Source organism: Suricata suricatta, chromosome 14 (genome assembly GCF_006229205.1).
Source record: "Suricata suricatta isolate VVHF042 chromosome 14, meerkat_22Aug2017_6uvM2_HiC, whole genome shotgun sequence".
Taxonomy (NCBI): Eukaryota; Metazoa; Chordata; class Mammalia; order Carnivora; family Herpestidae; genus Suricata; species Suricata suricatta.
The window spans coordinates 50,042,650-50,064,942 of NC_043713.1; the positions used below are offsets into that span (position 1 = coordinate 50,042,650).

The window sequence follows — 22,293 nt, forward strand, 5'->3', positions numbered from 1 at the left end:
AGCTATAATTATTAGACTTTGTGTCAAGTTTGAAGCTCATTTTGAAACTTTCCTTTCTTCTTCTTTTCTTTTTTTGAACTACTTCTTTTTCTAGGTGAGCATAGAATCATTTGAACTTGATCTATGTCAAATACTTGATCCTCTTTCCTCCTTCATTTCCCAGCAAAGCAGAGGGTTGGTAAATGTTCAACCCTGTGGGTGCATTAATTAATTAAATAATCACTGGAAACTTTTAGCATGTATTTACTATGGTATACATAATGCATTTTAAAAATGATTCTGATCAACACTGAATGGTAAATTTAGATGTTGAACACTATGGTTATGATCAGGCAATATGTCTTTTTTGGTGGGGCATTCCATTGGCACATCCCAACACAAAGAGAGCTCTCATGAAAGAGCCAATATTCAACCTATCGTCTATACCACACCCTTTAATACTTCACTTTGTAACTATTGGTATATGCATTTCATACATCTTTTAAGTTTATAAGCATCTGGGGAGCAAGACTGAGATTAGTACACATCTTTAAATTCTGAATGTTCCTTTTTTAAAATTTAAAGTACATAAATTTTTATTTAAGGAATTATCCATGGGATTCCTTCCACTGCCAATCTCTGTAGTTCCTCCAAAGTCAGAGTTATAATCTTCAAAATAGCTCTTTTAAAAAGAACTTTTATTCAATCCAAAGTTGTTGCTGTCAAGACAGAGTTCCTTCGTTGGGCTTTTTTGACCTCCACTTGAATACGAACATACTTCAGAAATTACCCACCTATAATCTTTGGGATCCAATTTCTTTAATGTAAGGCCCTAAAAGTAAAATTCTAGAAAGTACATTGGTTGTTATTTTGTCTAATGATCTAAAATTATTATTCCTTAGTTGTTTCTAATATAAAAAGTCTTCTTACTTCCACTCTACTCCATGAGCCTCGCAGAAAACATTACAGGTCTCAGTGTCACCACTGCCTGTGAGGGAAGCCCACCTGTGTCTCAGTGTAGCTACATTAACAATTTCTGGACACCATGAACAACAGTGCTCATTTCCATCTAGAGGAAGGCTTTGAATACTTCTTAATAACTCACACCATATCTTGAATAACAAAGGATCTTGAAAAAACATTTGTCAATGAATAAAACAAGAGAGAATATGATTGTTTATAATTGGATTTATTCTAAATGTTTAAATATGATGAAAATTTTTATTTGATTTTAAATTTTTTAAAAGGACAAAATGAAGTTAATACAAATTCCTGCTCAATAAAAATATTTTACTCCTCATGCAAACCCCACATTACTTAAAAATCTAATATGCCAGTAGGAAACAAACAGAAAGTAAAATATTCAGATTAAATATTTACTTTTGAAATTAAATAATTTATGTACTTAAGTTAAATTTTTATTTTGTATGTCTCATGTTTTTTCATTATCAGAAATTTTTAAAAGACAAACTTGAGTATTGATAGGGGTTGAGGATTTGGTGATAGATTCTGGGCTTGAAGCCAAAGCGCTGCTCAATGCGGGCTATCCAAAGACATTGGAATTCTCTGCTTGTTCATTTCTTAGGGTTGAATCTCAAAAATGAGAAGTTAAAATGTAAGTATATTATCTTGGAGTGTTGACGGATGTTAATAACGAGCAGAATTACAGATGTTTAGTAAGTATATTATCATACTTTTGCAAAGCAAATATGATTTTTCATAATGAGAATTTGAGGAAAGGTATTGCACCATTTCCATAAAAATAAGGAATATCAAAAATATATTTTATAAGTCAATTTTAGTGAGTTCTTAGGCTCCCTAAAACTCCTGCATTGGTCTGAAGACTCTTTTCCTATTTGACACACCTAGTATTCAGAAGATGAATTAGACCATATATATGCTTCTGGTCTAAGAATTGAAATAATTCTTGGTTCCCTTGATCTAGGCCCAGCTTGTACTCTTCTCATCCTGTCTCACCAGTACAGTATGAGATGAGGCAAAGAGAATCAGAACCAATGGGAAAAAAACAGACTTCATTCCACCATCTGAAGTGAACTGGTCTATGGATCCCTTGTAGATTTTCCCGAGGTGGTAGTGGTAGTAGGCAGAGATGGAGGAGGACAGATTACTGTGAGTTGCATAAGAGAAAATTACTCCAAAGACACAGGATATAAAACAAAAGAAATACAAAAGATGACCTCAAAATGGACATGTGACATGGCTGCCACATTTTTTTTTTTACTTCTGCCATGAACTAAAAACTTTTTGATGTTAGCACCTTGACCCTGACTCATATCAGTGCTATATTTGTTTTTCAGAGTGGAATATAGAAGGCAGGAGCAGATTTCTTTGATAGATGTTTCAATTATTGGTGCTTTAAGGGATGCCTGGTTTTATAGATTTTTGCAGGAAAGACTGTGGCTGAGATGGAAGAAAAGAAAAGGAGAAAAGAAGGAGAATCTAGTCTATGTTCTAAACTCCAGTGTGCAAATAGATCATATTCATAAAACTTTCCTGAGAAATTCTGTTAGTATTTCTGGAGGGGGAGCTAGGAATTTATTCTTTCAATCAATAATTCTTTGTAATTTTATTCTAAGAAGATTTTGATACATGAACAATATTTTGAGAAACACTAGTGTAATGTCCAGGGAGAGTAGGTCTGTCAGAAGTAACCAAGTGTGTATTTGTGGTGACTGTGTGGCGGGGGGCAGCATGCATGTATGGAGGAGGTGATTGGGCTTCATTCTAAATGTGAAATGGCAATAAGAAGGCAATATTCATTTAGGTAACATTTGTTTAGCTGCTGTGCCCTGTTCTTACCCTCATGGAGACTAAATTTTAATGGCAGGAGGAGACAGACTAAAAATAATACTTAATAAGTTATATACTGTGTCAGATGGAGAAAAATACTATGGGAAGAAAAGTAAATAGATCAAGGTAGAGGAGTTAGAACTGCCTGAGGGATAACTTCTAATTTTAAACGAGGAGGCCAAGGATCAGCCTCATTGAGAAGGTGATATTTTAGCAAAGACAGTCTTTGAAGAAGGGGAAGAAAATGATCATGAAAATACTTGAGGAAAGAATATTCCAGAAAGATCTCCCTTGGGTCATCAGTGAAAGATAAATTAGTATGGGACTGCAGCAAGAAAATGAGAGGGAAACTAAAGAACTAACTGGGGTCAGGTAACATACATCCTCTGGACCATTGAAATGGCTTTAGTGTTTACTCAGCAAAATTGAGTCATTAGAGAATTTTGAGAGAACAGTCACATGCTCTTATTTATATTAATAAAGAGTAATTTTGGCTGTCATGTTGAAAGAGACCATACCTAGGAATGCTGGGTGGTAAAAGCAAAAATTTGGGGAAAATTCAAGAGAGATGACCTGTGGTGGTGGTGAGAATTGGAAGAAATCTGGATATATTTTTAAGATAATGTTTTTAAATCTTGATTGAATAAATGTGAATATGGTAGCATAATAGAGGAGAATAAAAAATGACTTGGAGGCTTTTGGTCCCAGATACATGAAAGAATAAAGTTGTCATCTACTGGAATGAGGATAACTTTAAGAGAGGAGACCACGAAACCTTCCATTTGCTTGCTATTCTCCATAACATGGTGAGGAACGTTCAGTGCCCTAACACATGAATTTGCCTCCTTGACTTGCTATATAGCAGCTACTTGAACAACTAATTGAACCCATCTCCTCCTCCTTAAAAATGAAATAATATCTATTCATCTACTTTACAATTTTCATAGAGGGGAGAAACAACTGAGATAATAAGTGTGAAAAATTTTTCATCTGTTTACAGTAGAAAGTTTTAAGTGTTTGTAACTTTACCTAGACTTCCTTAGTAGTTTCATATTATTAGTTTTTAACCTAATTGTAGAAATGCAATAAAATATAACAGTGCTATTTGTTTTATACTCAATATATGCCAGGCATTGCATAGAGCAGTTTGACTATGCTATTTCTTTTTCTTTTCCTTTCTTTCTTTCTTTTTTTTTTTTTTTGAGAGGGAGAGAGGGTGTGTGAGCCTGTATGAGCAAGAGGGAAAGGAGCAGAGGGACAGAGCAAGAATCTTAAGCAGGCTTCGACATGGAGCTTTACCTCACGACCATGAGACCATCACCTGCACCAAAATCAGGAGTTAGATGCTCACTGACTGAGCCACCCTGGTGCCCCTTGAATATGCAATTTCTAAGTCTTATAGCAACTTTACAGATGTGGAAATGAAGGTCAGAGATTTTAAGAAAATCCCCAACTCATGAGAATAATAAATGTATAATTATTATTTAAATTCAACTTCCTAAATACAGCTTCCTCATAGATAGAAAGTCATACCAGCTAAAATAAACTGCAATCTTGTTTTCTTTTTAAAATTCCACAAGTAGTGTTATTGTGGTGAGAGAATAATAGGCTGAAGATATGACCCAGAAGATGCAAAGCCAAGACTTAATTGTAAAACAAAGCAAATTTGAATATTTTAGGTGTATGAACATTGAGAAAAGGCCAACTAGGATTAATAAGGCTATTTCATGCGTGTACTTTGGAATTTCTTTGTTAACAGAGAGAATTCCATGTGACACTGTATTCCTACTGAATTCATGCATTGAAATGCTATTATGCATTTCTTCAGGATTTTCTTCTATAAAAACTAATGCAGAAGACATATATTTATCCAGCTGATAAGCTATCAGACAAAGTTAGGCTCCATAATTTTCATAATAGCAAAGTTAGATCACTTTAAGAGGCTTTGTTGGTATAAATTTCCTTTAATAACTGAGTTCAATGTTTTATTTTTGCTTTATCATTTGTTCCTTATAATATTATCTACCACTCTTTCCCTTTCCTTTTGACTAAAGATAAAAAATGACCTTGTTTTTGAATAAGAAAGCAAACAGGAAATATTGTGCCTTTTAAACAATCCATGCAATTCATAAGTGTCCCTCTCTTGGCCTATTAATTATTTTCAGGGTATAAAGCAAGGTTGGATTTTAAAAATAGTACTTTGATTTGATGTTTGGATATTTGTTATTAAGCCAAACAAAACTGAGTAAATTAACTATCATGATCTCTTTTTCTTTTCCTACACAGCACTGTTTTCTTTTTGTTTTTTGTATTGCTCATCTTAAAGATTTTTATTTCCCCATTATTCTCCCACAGACTTATTTCAGAGTCAAATATATTTTACTTACTATCAGAGGAAAATGAAATCCTTTAACATATTTTTAAAAAATTCTATTAGTTATGTGTGGAGGGAACACATCAGTACTCCTATTTCTAAGTACCCTTGATCATTGAGATGTAGCTCAGGATGCCAGAGACAGCTATTCCTACAGTAACCTTAGGAGCAGGGACCAAACCATGAATATTCACTATGTAATTAATTAGTTATGTTCTTATTCAGAATCCCTTGCTCACTTCTTGAGTTTAATTTCTCTTCTGTATTAAGTAATCAAACTATTAATTTGGTAAACACTAATATAAAAATTTCCAAATACATTTATGACATCTTTATGACAACACTTTGGTGTTGGCACAGAAGATATAATTATCCCAACTTATTGATGAATATGCTGAAAGCCAAAACAACTCATCTATCTGATTTCAAATGGCTATTATTTAGACTTTGGTTTTTCCTCAAGGTCCTCTGGATCATCTATTGCACTATTTGGGAAGTGATTGCCTAAAGCACTGAAACTTTGCTAACCTAATATGCCCCATTGGGCATCAACACATTGTTCACTGATTATCATTACTGCCTAGCGTGTCCCATTGCGTTGGTTCCACCTTTCTCTCTTTAATCGAGAGTGCTCTCCACAGCCCCCAAAAGAGATTCCATGCAGCCAGAGCCTTGGGTTCAGGTTGGGGTCTGGTCTCTGATTTCTAATACCCTCTTCCTATATATCCTATTAGTGCTACTTTTGTCTTAAGTTTGTGTGATGAAGTTGATTGAAAATTTGATCCTATGTGAGAACTAAAAAACTAAGGGATAAATTGTGGAACTAGAGTTTCTGCAAGTTCATTTTTGTTATTGATATATTTAATTTTTATAAATGAACCAGAACAAATTTGATGGCATAACTACATTTGCATTTTATGCATATTACTTTAAATCATATTCATTAGTACATATGTCCAGGAAAAGATTGAGCATCTTAGCAAGATAAACTGTTTTTCGATCTATATTAATGTTAATGTGTTATTTGTTAATTCATATTTTATCTGCTAGATCTTCTGAGAAGATATTCGTTGATTGATAGTAGCGTTACAAAAATAAGATTTCAGGGATAAAAGATCTGTGTAATTGAAAGACTTATATTCCTTAAATTTATTTTTTGACAAAATAAAAAAATGACCACGATTATTCAACTTTAGAAGCAAATACCTTGAAAAAAAAAAGGAGCAGATAACTTGGCCCATCACACAGAACTCTAAATAGTATAATTTAAATTTCTTGACTATTTAAAAATTTCTTGGCTAATTTGAAAACTAACAATGATACTTACTAGTATGCAATGGATATGAAGATATGTGGTAAAAAAAAAAAAGAATACCTCTTACATCATTTTGATTTGTATCCTGTTAAAAATTTTTTTTTAATTTTTTTAAATGTTTTTTTAATTTACTTTTGAGTCACAGAGAGAGACAACGCAAGCAGGGGAGGGTCAGAGAGAGAAGGAGACACAGAATTCGAAACAGGCTCCAGACTCTGAGCTAGCTGTCAGTTATCTTCTGAGCCGGATGTGGGGCTTGAACCCACAAACCGTGAGATCATGGCCTGAGCCGAAGCCGGACGCTTAACTGACTGAGCCACCCAGGTGCCCCTAAAATTTTTTGACTAATTTTGAAAATAAAGTTTAAATTAGAAACCAACATACTATAGGCCTCACTTCATTAAGCTCATTAGCAGAGAATGTTTCTGTTTTTCAGGTAGTCTATCCCTTGAAGCCAACTTCCCAATTGCACTTCCTTTGCCCTGATATCCAAGCTACAGGCTCTTCTGTTTCTCACCAAGCACAGGGACATCAGGAACTGGTGCTCACCCCCCACCACTCCCCACCAGCACCCCCACCACACCACCCCTACACACCTGCCTCCTCCTCCTTCTCTCCTCCTTGCTTTCCTTGAATACGTCAGGCATGTCCCTCCTCAGTGGCTTTGCATAGGCTGAGGCAACCTGGGTACTCTTCTCCCAGAGAGTCACCTAGCCTTCTTCCTCACCTGTGTCGGCTTTTTGATCAGATGTCACCTTCTCTGTGAGTTCTTTCAAACTGCTCTGGCCACTGGTATTTTCTAACCTCCTTTCCTCAATATTTTTATCATAAAATTCATAACTTCTAACTGTACTATAATATATTCTTACCTATTTTGTTTATGGTCTATATTGGTCTTGTTGGTTATAGAGTAATATAGACCATAAACAAAATAGATAAGAAGATATTATAGTACAGTAGAAGTTATGAATTTTATGATGAAAAAATATTGAGATAAAGGGGTTAGGAAGAACAACCAGTAGTGAGAGTAGTTTGGAAGATTGTGCTCCTCGGTTTGTGTGCATAGAGAGAGCTCTCTGGTATCTCTTTTTATTAGGATAGTGACTCCGTCAAATTAGGGCCCTAATCTGATGACCTCATGTGATCTTAATTATGTCCTAAGGACCCTATTTCTAAATACAGTTACATTGAGGTTAGGGTTTCAATATATGAAGTAGAGAGGGGAGCCCAATTCACAGAAGCTTTGTCTGTTTTATTCACTACTATATTCTCAATGCTTATCTATAAGAGCAGCTGGCACACAGTTGCCACCCAAGAAATATTTTTCAGTTAGTGACTGAGTGACTTAAAATACTCAGAGCTTGAGTATATGGAATTGTTTACTTTGCCTCATGCTTAACGCTGTGGCCTAACATCTGGGGAAGCACCTGTAAAAAATTGCAACAAAAAGATGACCCCACCATGATGTTAAAGAGAAAGTTTATGCAATTAACTGATAACTTTTCCCCTTCAATAAGGTAAACATATTGGGTTGTCCTCCTTAAGTTGTAGGATATCTTTGTCAGGTTTTTTTTCCTTAATCCATCTGTTTCTTTAAAGAATTTATGAGATCATATACATCCAAACATACAGATGTGGCTGAAGAAGGGAAAGGCAGCAGATGGTCCCTGGGGTAGACATTATGGGGGGCTGTCAACAGACAATTCAAGTTTTTCCAAGTGTTGTACATATTTTGTACCTTATTTGATGCCTAAAATAATGAGGCAATAAGTCACTCATGGCAGTTTAGTAAGTAAACAAACTCTGAATGTAGGGTGGCTCATCAAACATTATGCTTCCTTTTGATTTTTCTCTTTATGTGTTTATGAAATAAATGTTTGTGGACTTAAAAAACATTACAGCCAATTCTGACTATCTCTGAAGGAAATTGGGTATGTGTCCAGGGACCTATGAAGGCACTTAAATTATTTTATGTACGTAAGAGAACAAACATTATTTATATGTGGAGCTTAATAGTTTTTTCATACTCCATCCTGACATGGAATGTTCTGGAATTATCTCCTTAGCTTCTTTCTCTTTACCCATTGTCTGATGACACAAAAAGCGGAGAGAACTGGGTTTTTATAAAACTCTGAAATAACTTATCAGAATTAGAGGTGTACTAGATCTACCACCTGATGTAGAGGAGAAGGGAGTGTGAAGTTTAGGGGGTATTATCAGGTAAGTAGGTACAGTCCAAAGGAGAAAGGAAATTAAGAATGCAAAATGGTGAAACAGAATAGTATGACTGAGGAAATCAGTTCTTCTCAAGAAATCAGGGTGAGATGCTTCTACAGACTGTAAGGTAATAAATAATCAAAAGGTCAGGTAATTTTTAATATGAGCTTCTGTGGAACTTCTACATAGCAATATGAAGATAAAGCTCAGATTCTCTTGGGGGGTACTATGATTCCTCAAATTTGATAGTGACCTCATAATGCATTAAATGGGTCAGTTTCGTAGGTATTATACAACAGAGCAGCAGCAGGGGAATCAAAATGTTCTTCTGCCATGGAAAGAGAACTTAGCTGTGAGACACTGAAAAAACAAATTCAGCTTTTGTGTGAGGAATACAGACTAGCCGTTGTTTATAATGAAGAAAGGGTGAAAGAAAATGGGAGTATTATTTTTTGACTCAAGAGAAGTGAATACTAGGTGTCTGAGTGGTTCAGATGGTTGAGTGTCTGACTCTTGATTTTTGGCTCAGGACATGATCTCACGGATCTGAGATCGAACGCCACTTTGGGCCCTGCCCTGACAGAGTGAGGCTGTTTGGGATTCTCTCTCTCCCTCTATCCCTCTTCAACTTGCTCTCTCTCTCTCTCTCTGTCTCTCTCTCTCTGTCTCTCAAATAAAGAAATACATTTAAACAAAAAAGAAATCTGAATACTGTGTCCCTTAGTTGATAAACAAAAAGTAGCTTGTGTTACACATAAAAAATAGAAATTACCATGCATTTGTTATTTCAAATTGTGTTAGTGAATGACAGTAGAAAGGCAACTTTATCAAAGTTCCATGGAGAGGAATAAAATAGTCCCCCAAAATACGGATCAACAAAATGAAAAAAACTTGAAAATGTCTAGGACATTGATTTAGGCTCATTTATTATTTTTGTATTTTTACATATTATAAAAGGAAAATAGAAAAAATAAAAATCAGAGTTTAATATAGAACTTACCAAAATAGTAGCATATCTTAAAAAAAAAAAAGGTGAGGGGATATTTGAAAAACTGGAATGCACTGAAAACAGCAGGCCCAGATGGCATGCACAATAGGGTATTAAAGAGAACCAGCTTGTGAACTTACTAAGCTAAGCTGCTTCAGTCAGTAATAAATCATGGGGATCTGAGCGGGAGGACGCTAGTCTACTTAATGGGGTAATAAAAATCATACAACCTACCTAAATTGAAAGAAAAATGATGGTGAACTTTGTCATAAAACTGTATCCACAATGAAAAATATTTTCTACAAACACATGGAAAGCAAATATAGAGTAAATCAAAGCAAACATATAGTAAATCAATAAGTAGAAGCATTTAAAAAATTTTTGTGTGCTTTTCCCAAAATGAAATAAATGATTCTATTTGATACCATAAATTTAGTCAGATTTATAGCCTGTGCAGTTATAATAAAGCAGCAAAGTTAAGACAAAGATCTCAGTTACTTAATTGGGAGAATTTGATACAAAACATATTGGCACACATCTGGAAAAGTAGTTGAATATTACTCAAAAACATTTTTTCCCAGTAGCTTAAAAAGGCAAGGATCTTAACTAATATCTATAACAGTATATTTAATGTGCTTCACTAATACTTAATATTATTTAAAATGTAGATATTTTTTCCACAAAGATGAGAGATACATTCATTTACAAAAATGATATAATTAGATATTTCAGACAACATGATATAGTAGATGTTGTATTTTGTTTTTTTAAATATAGGAAGTTTTACTACTCATTGTAGGTAGGTTGCCATCTTTTCTCTTTTCCTCCTGTGTCCTTTACTCCTCTATTTATGTGGAGTGTGAACTGTTGTTGAATGAACCTACATTTTTTGAATACTAATTTTTGAAAAGAGGTGTGTATGGACACAGTGGGTAGTATTCACTATGGTGGAGGGACCTGTCACACACACAAAAACACAGACATGCAAAGTCATTGAGTAGAAAAAACACAGAGCTGCAAGTAGGAAAAATTACGTTTCTTTCATTTTCCTGATAAATTGTGATTAAATAATACAAAATAAAATAAAGACACCCACGCTAATCTATTGAATGATTATCATGTCCTCAGTCCTTCAGATACAGGCTTTGTGATCAACCTTGCAGTGTGTCCCTATTTGATATACAAGGATGCTGAGTCCAGAGAAACTTCAGTGCTTTCAAGCAGGCAAATTCTAATCATAATGGAGCTTTAGGTGAAGCACTCTTTCCATCTTAAAATAGAACAGATAATGGAGACCTTCCAAAGTTCACCAAATAAATGCTGTACTTTCCTCTAAACTTATTAAAAAATTTACAATTTCCTCAATAGCATAGCAGAGTATTTTCCCCTCTCTCTTTCCTTTTTTTTTTTTTTTTAACTATTTCAAGGGCTTTGGGAGGATATATTCTGTGCCATTAGAGATGTGTTTTCAACTTGAGAGGAAGTTACTATGTTAAGCAAAGGGAATGGGTTGCATTAAGTCATAACACCAGAAAGCATTGGGGAAGAGAACTTTTCTCCATAAAAGAAAAGTATAACATATGATATAAGAAACATAGGGGTTTTTTTTTTAGTTGAAACCTACAAAATGATGACTTCTTATGAAACTAACCCCCTACTCATCTCAGTGTGCATTGCAAGTCCTCCACCTACATGGCTGTGGCACTGTGGGAAGCTCTGTGGGAGATCAAAAAAGGTAAAGGATTGGAAATTTACGTCTATCAGCTGGAAAAAAAGAAATAAAAATAGGAAAGTCTACATCTATGATTATTTTTGTTTTCAATTCAGGGTCACTCCCTTTTGCACCAGTTCCTTTAGATCCTCATCTTCCCAAGGGCAAAGACTTCCTCCCTGCTATTTCTCCTTTCCTTTCTCTTCTCCGCTGGAGACTCTGAGATGAACATGAACATAGCAGACAACAGCACACAAACATTTCCTGGGACAGGAGTTCCTTCACTTGTTCTTTCTCTTATAAAAGCTAAAGGTCATGCCTGTGTAATTTAGGACATAGCGTGGTTTTTGCATTGTAAATGAGTGAATGAATGAATGGCTAAATGCAACGCATCTATACCTTCCAGTACTCCATAAAAGGCTGGTTGATTTATTGTTCCTATGCCCTTTGCATGAGCATCCATATGTTTTCTTATCATTTGTTTTCCCTTTTGTGATCTCGTTTACCAGCTCCTGGTTGCAGCCTGGGTTTTGTTTCCCTCTCTAAGTCATCTGAGCTGCAGTTAGACTAGCTCCCCTTTGGCAGTACATGGGTTACAGAAGAATTTGGGAAAATGTAGGTTGTCCAAGATGACTCCGTATTCTTTGTGATTTGGGGAGGTGGGGGAGTACCCAACTACAATAGAGGGGTTTCTGCTGCTAATTATATTACTTTCCTTTCACATTGGGCTAACTGACAAGGCAGCTAAACACTTTCTAGCCTGGCAGAGGCCTAAGTCCCTATTCCTACTTGAGGTCTGACTTTGTGCTGTGATCTGTATTGTGGCCTCTATCAGTCTCAGCAAGGCCACTGCAGTGAGAGCCGCCCACACAGGGCACAGGAGGGAGTTAGTTGTGTTAGAGCTTGTAGGTTTCACAGGATGAGAGTTTCTCTTCTTATTTTGATTTCAGTTCAAATGTTGAGTCTTTAAGAAAAGGAAGTAAATGGAAAAGAGCCCATTTTTGCCAAGGGCTTTAAGTCAGAATGACTGATAGACAAAAATATTCATCCCAAACCACTAGCAACTTCCAGCTTCTCACCTGGGCAGTAAACCCTCAAAATGGGGTTTTTATGCATGCTTCAACTTCAGCTGCCTGAAGGAGGCACTACATAGATTCTCAATTTTGCTTTATAAAACTTCGTCCTGAAACCATCCTGAAGATTCCTTTTTCTAACCCTTGGTATAGTTCATTTGTGGCCCTAAGAAAAGAAGAGGTATTAGTCACCATCTTTGTTCAATAGCTTAAATTCTTTGTTTTTTTTTTTCTTCCAGAAATAGAAAGCTCATACTTCTCAGCAAGGTGGTTCCGATTAATGTTCTGAGGATTAGCTGGATAATACGATTTTGCTCAGTGTTAGAAATGCCTCTTTATTATAAAATATTAATATCACCAGGCAGATTAAGTACATAGTGAAGCTAAGAACCATGCTGTATGAATTTCCCATAAATATATTACTATCCTCTAAACCGAATCAGAGGGTACGTTAGTATTAACAAATTCAATAGAATACAAACCTTAGTCTAAAATGGTATAAATCTATTGTAGATTAAATTTCTTAGGGTTCCTCAAAATAAGTCAGAATGGTGGACACAACAAAAAGGTGAGTTGTGATCATCAATAGAAATATTTTCAGTTCCCATCTCATATTTGATCAGCAATTAAAGAATGTTTATGTTAAAAAATATAATTCAAACACAGTAAAATGTATTTTAATAATATTTTATTATTCCTTTTTTTAATTTTTGTTTTTATACCTACCCATAATTAAGTTGAAAAACCCTCTAGAAATGGGGGCGCCTGGGTGGCTCAGTCGGTTAAACCTCCGACTTCGGCTCAGGTCAGATCTCACATTCGTGGGTTCAAGCCCCACATCGGGCTCTGTGCTGACAGCTAGCTCAGAGCCTGGAGCCTGTTTCAGATTCTGTATCTCCCTCTCTCTGACCCTCCCCTTCTCATGCTCTGTCTCTTCTGTATCAAAAACAAATAAAGCATTAAAAAAAAAAAAATAATTTGTTATTAAAAAAAAAGAAAAGAAAAACCCTCTAGAAATGTTCTATTTCTATGGAAGTTACCAGATTTGTCAAATAATCAATGAGGAAGAGATAGAAGACAATTTTTTCTTCTGTGGCATGTGTAATTTCTATTTGAATAGAGTTAGAGCTATGTGCACAACCAATATTAAATCTAGCTCTATTTAAGATCAACAATTCATTGTTTTAATTCAAATATGAAATTAAAATGTGGATTTATAACAGAAGTATTGATATGGCAGTGCCGGTTATAAATATATATATATAATTTGATGAACTGGACATTCAAAATCAGTAAGATTCTTAATATCAAAAAAGGAAATTGTCAGAGGCTATTTCTACATTTAGAAAAGAGTTTTGCTGACAAATGCATGATTTCAATATAATTCAGTATATAATTGATAAATAAAAATATTTGCCTGTCTCAAGAAAGCTTACAAACTTTTGTTGCTGACTCAGCAAAATTCTAAAATAGCTCTCATTTCAAAAACCGGTTGTGCTCCTTACTAGATCTGTGGCACTGGACAAGTTCATCTTTCTCTCTAGGCTGAGTTTCTCCATTTGTAAAAAGAATATGATAATTCATAAGATTTTTGTGAGTAATAACTTTTATAATTCCTATGACAAATTTTACTGTGACTGGCACATGGTAATTGCTCAGTGGATCTTAATTTTTATCATTATTATTAATTAGAGAAATCACCTCTTGTGGCCCTCCTTAAATAGATTTTGCACTCCACCTTATGTATCTGTATTTTTCTGTGATGGATAATAGATAGCTACAAACTCCTTGCTACTCCTCATGTTGAGAGGTGGGAATTTATTTCCACCCTTTGGATTGGATATGGGTTCTATGGCTGGGTCAATAGAACATGGCAGAAATGGCACACCAATCTCTAGATCAGCCTCAAGGAACCAGGATACTTAAGGTACTTAAACTTGGATACTATATGTTTGCACTCATAGGTCTAACAGGAGAAACCTAACAGAGGACCATAGCAAGGGGAAGGGGAAAGAGTTGAGGAGAGAAAGGGATGCAAATCATGAGAGACTATTGGATACTGAAACTGAACTGAGGGCTGAAGGGGAAGGGGGGTGAGGTGGTGGTGATGGAGGAGGGCACTTGTGGTGAAGAGCACTGGGTGTTATATGGAAACCAGTATGACAATAAACTATTAAAAAATATTTAAAAAAATAAATGAGGGTAGGAGGAAAAAAAAAAACTTGAATGCCTGAGCCACCATTAAAAAGACCATGTATTCTGAAGTCAACACACTGTGTAGAAGCCCAAACCTCATGTGTAGAGGAACCAGACCCCTGGTCAGTATCCTAGCTGAGATCCCAGCTAACAGTGAGGACCAACTTGTCAGCACTGTGATTAAACTACTATGGAGGTTGATTTTCCAGTCCCCGTGAACCCTCCCCCACTGATACCCCAGAGATAAACAAACCTGTCTCCGTGAGCTATGTTAAAATTGCAGAATCATGAGCAGTAGAAATGATTTATGCGTTCTGAGTTGGTTTGCTATCCAGCAATAGATAACTGGAATATTTGCCAGTCTTTTGATGTTCGTTCCTAAATTTCACCTCTCTGATAAATCATTGTCCACACACTTCAGCACATTCTGATGTTCTCTTTTATTATATTTCATAACTTTTATGGTATATATTACTTTTTATATTATTTAATCAAAAACAGATTTTGGGGGCACTTGGGTGACTTTGTTGGTTAAGGGACAGACTTGATTTCCACTAAGGTCATAATTTCACAGATCGTGAGTTTGAATCCCGCACTGGGCTCCATGCTAACAGTGCTGAGCCTACTTGGGATTCTCTCTTCCTTTCCCTCTGCCCCTCCCCCACTGTGCTCACTTCGCTCTCTTTCTCTCTCTCTCAGAATAGATAAATAAACTTAAATAAGGACATTGGATATACTTAAACATTTATATTATTTTTATAAATCTAAACTTTAAATATTTATATTATTGATATTAACATTTAAAAAGATATTTAACCCAAAATATTTTAAAGATTTCCTTTGTGTAGATTTCCTTTGTTTTTATATTGCATATATATGTAAGTATGTATATAAATATAAATATACACATGTTTATGTATATAAGTATATATAACCTTTTATAACTTTTATCCTTTTGTAATGTTTTATCCTTTCTTTTATAACTGTTGTAACTCTGTTAACACTTAGTATATAACTTGTCCATGGTATACATTCAAATAATTCGTGCATAATTACATTACATGTAGGGGGCACCTGAGTGGCTCAGTCAGTTAAGCATCCACCTTAGGCTCAGGTCATGATCTCACAGTCCGTGGGTTCGAGCCCTGCATCGGGCTCTTTAGTGATGGCTCAGAGCCTAGAGCCTGCTTCCTGCTTCCAGTGTCCCTCTCCCACTCACATTCTGGCTCTCTCTGACTCTCAAAAACAAATAAACATTAAAAAATTTTTAAAAATTAATTTGCATGTAGAATTTGCTTTGCTTTTCCTACCAGTAGTTCACTCTCAATTCCTCCCTGTTTTCTACATTACAATGACATTTCTACATTACATTATTATAACACAAATATGAATAGGTCCCCAACCCTTCCTTAAAAAATCATGAATTTCTTGATAAAAAAAAATGTCTTCCCACTGACAACACTGGGGCCATTTTCTACCATCCTGTGAGGCCAGGCATGTTGTGACACCTGCCTAAACCTTCGGCCTCATCATGGACTAAGCTCTGTGACTGCATTCCAGCCACGTGAGCCTCCTTCAGCTCTTCATGCTCGCCATGCCTCCTCCCGCTGCAGGACTGCCATGTGTGTCATTCTCTTGGCTGAAGCACTCTTCTCTGTGTTCTGAACACCTCTTGTCCATCTTTGCTTGCTCTGAACCTACTCAGTCCTACAACATGAAGACTTTTCTGATTCCTCTATTGGGGAAGAATCTCTTCTTCCTGTGTCCTACCAATGAATTATAGCTTTGTAGATCATATATTTTTCCACAATTGCATTAAATTGTAGTGAAGATGCCAAAACGCTGCCCTTAGTGAGGCATAATGGATTTCCTGCAAGGAGAAAAGGTCACCCATTCAGAATGTCATCCATAAGAGAAGCTAAAAACATAAAATAATATAATCAATAATGAGTTTTAGAAAAATGAGTTTAGTCAACAGTATTTGAGAAATACTTTTGTGAGAGTCTAGTCTCTGAAGTTATTACTAAAATAAAGCTTTTATTTAATCCATTTTACTATTAGATTTATGTTGATTATAGGATTTATGTATGAATAGTCTTTGCATAATTGACCAGCTCAAAGATCTCAGCTTGATGTCTTATACATAAGAATTTTCTAAGTATGTGGGGTGCCTGGGTAGCTCAGTTGGTTAAATGGCTGACTTGCTCAGGTCATGATCTTGCGGTTTGTGGGTTCAAGCCCCACATGGGGCTCTGTACTGACACTTTAGGGCCTGGAGCCCGTTTCAGATTCTGTGTGGCCTTCTCCCTCTGCCCTTCCCCTGCTCATGCTCTCTCTCTCAAAAATAAGCATTAAAAATTAAAAAAAAAGAATTTTCTAAGTATGTTACAGAGAAGCATTCAACTACTCCATATAAGCAATAGGTCAGGGTTATATATTTATTCTGAATTAGATAATCAGCAACCTTGACAAAGAAAAGCTGCTCTCTGCCATTCCCAAGGTGTCTCCCTAATTTCTGTCTACTGTATATTTAATTTCTTATATGACAGTATTTTCTTCCTCTTTATCTTCAATATTCTCATTTTGGTTTTTAAAAATTATATTTACCTCAGACTGAATCTTTACATTTCTGATTTTCATACTTGCTTCCTATATTGTTCCTCCACTCCAGGTAGGCTTGCATATTTGGGATCCATCATACAGCTAACTATAAGATCATTCCTACCTCTGTTACCACTCAGGATTGTCCAAGAAGGGTTATTCTCTTCTCCAGGTTTCAGTCTCATCAAGTACCTGATTTGTTTTTTGATACTGGCATTGTTATTACCCAAGTTCCCAGTGGTAAAATATGTATATATGTATATATATATATATATGTATTTCATTTCTGTCTTTATATCATGTACAGCTCATGAAACTGTGGGAGGGCTGAATACTTGAAAAGAGTTTATAAATCTACCAAATCTAACCTGTCCCAAATCAACCTCCTCCTGAGATGTTGAAATTTGAGTACTTCTGTAAAGTTGAAAACCAGTTTAAATTGCCCACTTATGGTAAGTCCATAGAAAAATTGGCAAAGTTGGAAAAATCATGTCCTAGAGTTTTCATTATGAAAGATTACATATTCCAGGGCCTGGTATTCCCTGGATACTGTTACTGAGAGTTATTTCTGAGTGGTCTAAAGATCACAGAAACCTGTTTAAAGCAGAGACTTCCCTTGTTTGGGCACAAAGCCTTTTATTTTCCCACCTGCTTCTTAACTGTGGGTAACCCATCGGCAAAGTAAGGTCCCGTTAGCCTCCTAAAACATCAACTAAAAATAATTCCTAGGACTTGTGCTCTAAGGTAGTAACCTTGCTTTGCTTCTCTCCCATGTATTAGCCAGCATGAGCTCTGTGAGCACTCAGGTTTTAGTTTCTGAGATAGGTGGGAATATCATTGTTACCATATGTGAAGGAAAAAATCAGATACTAATTTTTCAAATTTAAATGTAAACTAAGTCCCACAGTACATGACCTACATTTGAATCCTGTGTGACTATATGTAGGTGGAATTTCTACAGAGTTGCTGAAGATACAGATATTTCTTTTGGTAAACCTTCTAACAACCTTTTAAATTTGCTACTGAGATGCCCTTTGTCCTCCAAAAAAGCAACTGTGTGGCAAGCTGCCTGGGGAAAAAGGGAGCAGGGAGTGGAGAATATGACCATCCTTTTGTTCATTTACCATAGACTATCATTTATTGATGTCAACTCTTTGTTAGATACAGTAATGGGCATTGATCATAGAAAGATGAGGAGAAACAGTTTTAGTCATAAAGGCTCATAGAAAATTAAGCAGACACAAAAACTTTCAATTAGTAAACTGAAACATGAGAGTGATAGCATTATCTACAAACCTAGCCAAAGAATTCTCCATAGGAAAGTAATAATCTTGGAGATTTGAACATGTTCTGCCAAAAAACAACAACAACAACAACAACAACAACAAAAACCTGACAGGACAAGTAGACAAAAAATAAGTAAAGATAAAAAATATTTAGAGACATGATCAGTAAAGTAGACCTAAGTGGCATATAAAGAATACTGTCTCTGTTGAATACAGAATACATATTAATTTCAAATACACAAAGGATTTACCATAATTGACTACACAATGGGTCAACTTTCAACAAATTTCAAAGGAGAGAAATTGTGCATGATGTGTTCTCTGACCTCAGTGTAGTAAAGCTAAAATGAATATCAAGAAAATACCCCAAATTTTGAAATGAAAACAATGGCTAATTAATTGCAGTCAGGGTTGGTAATTATTATTGAAGCTAAACATCCATATGTCCTATGAACCATCAGTTCTGCTTCTGGGATATGCCCTCTCTGCCAAAATAGCTACATATATGAATTAAATAATGTGTGTATGTGTGTAGATGTATGAGTCTGTGTGCATTTATAATTTTCATAGTACTGTTATTTGTGTTAGTCAAATCTGAAATGAAACCACTAACAGGGAATGTAAAGTGATTTTTGATATATTCATACAATGGCATACTCTACAGCAACAAAAATGAACACATTATTGTTATACGTGTTGCATCATAGATGTTACATGGAATCATACAAACATTGCCAAGTGAAAAGGACAGTGGAAATGAATATGTGAGATACTTGTTACCTTTTATAAATGGTGACAGTGGAGTGTGAGGTGGGCATCCAGGCTGCTGATTATGTTGTGTTTCATTATATGCTTTGGTAGATGCTGACTTGTGTTCACTTTGTGAAATTCACTGGCTTGTACATTATTGATTTGTGCACTTTTATGTACTCTGCACTTAAGATAGATTTTTTAAGGGCATTAAAATAAGAGATGTCTTTCTCATTTTAATATTATCTAAAGTCTTCTATTTAATTTCCTTCTAGAATTTTCAGACATGAATTCCTTACTCCTGGAATTTGATCTGATGTTATTATTGGTCTTTAAATAAATTCTTAAAATCTTCCTTAACCTAAAAAAATATAAAGAAACTATTTAACATTAAATATCATTGGAATGTTTAAAATGTTAATTCTAAATCTTTATTTTTTAGGAAAATGTAGCTTGAGCAATAAACAACTTCTTGAATGTTACTTAAATATATTTTGTGATGTATTCTATTATTAATTTTAGTAAATATTCTCAGGAAATTTATAAGGAAAGTATTCAAAATTCAATACACATCTGCTTATTCTATACCATTATGTTTTCAAACTTTTAGGGTTTTTTTTCATTTTTTTATTATGATGAATATACTCTCTAATCCCCATATCCTATTTCCTCCATCCTAACCTCTTCTCTAGTAAACACTTACTTTGTTCTTCATAGTTTAGAATGTATTTCTTGGTTTGTTTCTCTTTTTTTTTCCTTTGTTCATTTGTTTTGTTTCTTAAATTCCACATGTAAGATCAAATGGTATTTGTCTTTCTCTGACTGACTTATTTTGCTTAGCATTATACACTCTAGCTCTATCTGTATCATTGAAAATAGCAAGATTTCATTCTTTCTTATGGCCAAATAATATTCCACTGAATATATATATACTGAGTCTTCTGTTTGTTTGTTTGTTTGTTTGTTTTGAGAGAGAAAGCAAGAGGGGGAAGAACAGAGAACAAGAGGAAAAGATAATTCTGAGCAGGCTCTACACCGTCAGTCCAGAGCCTAATACAGGGCTCAATCTCATGAACTGTGAAATCATGACCTGAGCCAAGATCAAAAGCCAGACTCAACCAACTGAACTACTCAGGTGCCCCATATATTCTATATCCTCATTATCCATTCATCTATAAATGGACATTTGGGCTGCTTTCATTTCTTGGCTATTGTAAATAATGCTACTATAAACATAGGGGTGCATGTATCCATTTGAATTAGTATTTTTGTATTGTTAGGGTAAATATCCAGTAGTATGATTACTGGTAGCTCTATTTTTAAGTTTTTGAGGAACCTCCATGCATTTTTCCACAATGACTGCACCAATTTGCATTTTTACCAACAGTGCAAGAGGGTCCCTTTTTTATCCACAGCGTTACCAACAGTTTTTGTTTCTTATGTTTTTGATTTCAGCCATTCTGACAGGTATGAAGTGATAACACATTGTACTTTTAATTTGCATTTCCCTGCTACTGAGTGAAGTTGAACACCTTTTCATATGTCTGGTGACCATCTGTGTCTTCTTTAGATAAATGAGTGTTCATATATTCTGCCCATTTTTAATTGGATTACTTATTTTCTGGGTATTTAGTTGTATCAGTTCTTTGTAAGCTTTGTAAATTAATCCTTTAATGGATATGTCATTTGTAAATATCTTCCCCATTCTGTAGATTGCATTTTAGTTTTGTTGATTGTTTCCTTCATTGTGCGTAAGCTTTCTATTTTAGTGTAGACCCAGCAGTTTATTTTTGCTTTTATTTCTCTTCCCTCAGGAGACACATCTAGAGAAATGTTGTTATGGCCAATGTCAGAGAGATTACTGCCCATGCTCTTCTCTAGGATTTTTACAGTTTCAGGTCTCACATTTAGGTCTTCATTCTATTTTGAGTTCATTTTTGTGTATGGTGGAAGAAAGAGATCCAATTTTATTCTTTTGCATGTTGCTGTCCAGTTTTCCCCAAACTATTTGTTGAGGAGATTTTTTTCCCATTGCTTTCTCCTTTGTCAAAAATTAATTGACCATATGTTTGTGGATTTATTTCTGTGTTTTCTATTCTATTTTATTGATCTATGCATCTATTTTTATGCCAGTACCAAACTGTTTTGTTTACTACCACTCTGTAATATAATGTGAAATATGGAATTGTGATACCTTCAGTTTTGTTTTTCCTTTTTAAGATTGCTTTTGCTATTTGAGGGCTTTTGTGTTTCCATACAAATTTTAGGATTGTTTATTCCAGTTCTGTGAAAAATGTTGTAGATATTTCATAGAGATTGAATTATATCTGTATATTGTTTTGGGTAGTATGGACATTTTAACAATATTAGTTCTTCCAACCCATGGGCATAGAATGTCTTTCCATTTCTTTCTGTCATCTTGAATTTATTTCATCAATGTTTTACAGTTTTCAGAGTACAAGTCTTCCACCTCTTTAGTTAAGTTTATTCCTAGATATCTTATTATTTTTAGTTTTACAGTTTTACAACTGTAAATGGATTGTTTTCTTTTTTTTTTAATTTTTAAAGTTTATTTATTTATTTTTAAAGAGACAGAGACAGTGCAAGTGAGGAAGGGGCACCGGGAGAGAGAGAGAGAGAGAGAGAGAGAGAGAGAGAGAGAGAGAGAGAGAGAGAAACCCAAGCACAGAGCCCAATACAGGGCTTGAACTCCCAAAACCATGAGATCATGACCTGGGGTGAACCAAGAGTTGGATGCTTAACTGACTGAACCACCCAGGTGCCCCAGGATCATTTCCTTAATTTCTCTTTCTGTTGCTTCATTATTAGTGAGTAAGATCCAACAGGTTTCTGTACATTGATTTTGTATGCTGCAACCTTACTGAATTCATTTATCAGTTCTAGTAGTTTTTTGGTGATGTCTTTAGCATTTTCTGTATATAGTATCATGTCATCTGCAAATAATGTCTTTAGCATTTTCTGTATATAGTAT

At 35.1% G+C, this 22,293-nt stretch overlaps 1 non-coding gene across 1 annotated transcript; it reads right to left on the reverse strand.

Annotated features, from left to right (window-relative positions):
• Positions 1 to 937: 937 nt before the first annotated feature.
• LOC115278580 lies at positions 938 to 1,061 on the reverse strand. The gene has a single exon (XR_003902984.1). It is a non-coding gene; the product is annotated as a small nucleolar RNA SNORA1 (small nucleolar RNA).
• Between the last annotated feature and the right edge of the window lie 21,232 nt (positions 1,062 to 22,293).